The sequence below is a fragment of the Lygodium microphyllum genome, chromosome 11 (genome assembly GCF_053477565.2).
Source record: "Lygodium microphyllum isolate KBCC chromosome 11, Lygodium_microphyllum_v1.1.10, whole genome shotgun sequence".
NCBI lineage: Eukaryota > Viridiplantae > Streptophyta > Polypodiopsida > Schizaeales > Lygodiaceae > Lygodium > Lygodium microphyllum.
The window spans coordinates 17,873,624-17,876,688 of record NC_141145.1 but is presented as its reverse complement, the minus strand read 5'-3'; the positions used below and the strand labels follow the sequence as shown (position 1 = coordinate 17,876,688).

At 39.9% G+C, this 3,065-nt stretch overlaps 1 pseudogene; it reads right to left on the bottom strand.

Annotated features, from left to right (window-relative positions):
- Nucleotides 1-606: 606 nt before the first annotated feature.
- LOC148028584 (3-oxoacyl-[acyl-carrier-protein] synthase, mitochondrial pseudogene) lies at nucleotides 607-2,180 on the bottom strand (annotated as a pseudogene).
- Nucleotides 2,181-3,065: the final 885 nt, after the last annotated feature.

Here is a 3,065-nt window from a genome sequence, read left to right as displayed (position 1 = left end):
TGACATAAACAAGTAGATACAAATTGTTACACAAGTGTATTAGGTTCCAAGATGACAGCTTGGACTCATAAATACAATCTTGTGTAGGAATGGCAAAGACAAGATACTTAACAAAAAGTACAAAACATCGTGACATTGTATTCATTCCATATGAAAAATGGTAGTCAAGTACAATGCTTTATAGTTGTTGGGTGGGTAGTAGTTTTCCCTCTCTCTATGCATATGGGATTTAGTCTGCTTGCATTACCTAAGCCTAAACTGCCTCATACAAAGAGGCCACTGTGGGTGTGATTGTAAATATCTCAACACCCCTCCTCAATCACAACTAGAAAGTACAAAGTATGTAGTGGATTTAGTGAAAGTAACACCTGCAATGTGTGGGCACACCATAAACATGGCAAAACACTAGAGGCTGTTGCATAGAAAAGGCTAAGTGTGGGTACCACAAACATGATGGTCATCTAGAGATTGTAACAGGGGCCTCACAAAGTGTACAGAGGCTGTAGTACAAGGGCTACATGAGGAGTTTACAATCTTATGTCAGAAGCATTAGGGCTAGGCATTACAAGGCTAAAAAGGTCTAGTAAAAAATTGGGTCAAGGACTGTCATGTCATGTCCTTGCAGTTTTCAACATTTCTTTTTATACAGATATTCAATTCATTGTAGGTCTTCTTGTCGATGTAGTCCAGCTTGCTCTCTTTGATGTTGTACTTGTTCTTCACTTTGCTTGCAGCTTCAATGTCCACTGCTTTGATCTTTTGGTCCTCTAGGTTCTCCTGGTCATCTTTTTTATTGACTTTGCTTAGTAAAAAATTTGGGTCAAGGACTGTCATGTCCTTGCAGTTTTCAACATTTCTTTTTACATAGATATTCAATTCATTGTAGGTCTTCTTGTCGATGTATTCCAGCTTGCTCTCTTTGATGTTGTACTTGTTCTTCACTTTGCTTGCAGCTTCAATGTCCACCGCTTTGATCTTTTGGTCCTCTAGGTTCTCCTGGTCATCTTCTTTATTGACTTTGCTTGCATTAGTTGCATTAGTCTTCATGTCCATTACCCCCTCAAGCAAAGGTATCATCTTTGAGGCAGCAGAAATGACTTCAAAATCTTCTAATAGACTCATTGATAGCTCTTTAGAACAAGGAAATCCATCCATCCCCCCAAAACCAAATGAGTTCATCAATGCTGCATATACAGGCCTTTTTGTTGCTTTGGTCAATGGTGTGAACTCCCTTTCAAAGACCGGATCAGGGATTTCCACATTTAAAGTTGGAGGAGTAACACCATGATGAACAATTGGCACTGAAAAGTTAGCCTCAATAGCTCCAGCTACTCCTACTAAATGACCTGTTGTGCCCTTATAAATAAATGATAAAAGCAAGTTTCCAGAGAGTGCGTGCTCAGCAAATAATGCTTTTATTGCTCTACCTTCCATAGCATCCCCCAACAATGTGGATGTTGCATGTGCATTGACATAGTCCACTTGTTCTGGCCTCAACCCTACCTGTTTTAGAGCTCGTTGAATAGCCAATAAGGTTTCCTGACCATCCTCAGTAGGCTCGGTAATATGATGTGCATCACCTAACATGCCATAGCCTCTCACTTCAACAACACTTTTGTGCCACGTGTTTTTTTGCATGTTTCAAATATCTAAAACCATTATGCCAACACCCTTACCTATGATAAATCCATCACACTGAGAGTCAAATGGTCTTGAAGCATGTTCTAGATCATCGTTAAATCTTGTGCTTAATGCTTTAGCCCGTGCAAATCTTGCAATTAAAAAGGGTATCAATGCTGCACTATGTTCCCTTAGCAACCATGACATCTGTATCACCAAAACTAACCATTCGGTAGGCATCCCCTATTGAATGTGCACTAGTTGCACAGGTAGTGACTACCACATGATTTGAACCCTCAAGTCCATACTTCATACTCACATATCCATCTGCCATGTGAGGGACAAAAAAGGGGCTTAGAAGTTTCATACACTACTACAAAATAAGCTTCCATTATTTCATTTATGCAACCTATTCCACCTCAAATCGACACTCCTCTCACAATGACTCTATGGTGGGGAAGGCAAGGAGGTTCACCGAAGATTCTGGTTGTGCATCTCAGAGAAAATTGCTTCTTGACAGCCAAGCATAGCCTGTGGAGGGACAATAGATGACCTCTCATGTCTCTTTAGTAGTAGGGGTTGCAAGATAGATATACCGCTTGATCATGGAAAACAAGGCGTCATGTAGTTTCCTGATCAGTTCACTTCTTCTCGAAGATCGAGATATGTACACTAATTAAACCCTCATTGTAGCCTCACCATTTTGTTGGCTATGGCTGCCAAGGTGGAGATGAGTTGAGAGATAATCTCTTTGAGCTAACTTGAGGTTAAGAGGGACTGAGAGATCAAAGAAAGGAGTCATGCAATGCTGACTGGGCTCTGATACCGTGTCAAAAGGCATGGATCTAGAGCATGGCAGATGCTATGGCGGATGGAAGATGAAGACCAAACTCATGATGACATAGACAAGTAGATACAAATTGTTACACAAGTGAATCAAGTTCCAAGATGGTAGCTTGGACTCATAAACACAATCTTGTGTAGGACTGACAAAGACAAGATACTTAACTAAAAGTACAAAGAATCATGACATTGTATTCATTCCATATGAAAAATGGTAGTCAAGTACAATTCTTTATAGTTGTTGGATGAGTAGGAGTTTTCCCTCTCTCTGTCATATGGGATTCACTCTTCCTGCATGCCCTAAGCCTAAACTGCCTCATACAAAGAGGCTACACTAGGTGTGATTGTAAATATCTCAATAGGAGGGGTGTTGAAAGATATGACAAATGATGTATGCTCTAGGAAGAGATGCTCCATGTCCCATAAGCATAGTGAGGAGAATGGAACAACCCAAAGGCTACATAAGCATGTACTTGGTTCTTAATTCAATGCAATGTTATTGTACTGTATCCTTTTGATCATTTTCATATTCTACTCAAGATTGTGTTTATTAGTACAAGCACTTAATCTTGGAACTAATTCACTTGAGTAATAGTCATTGT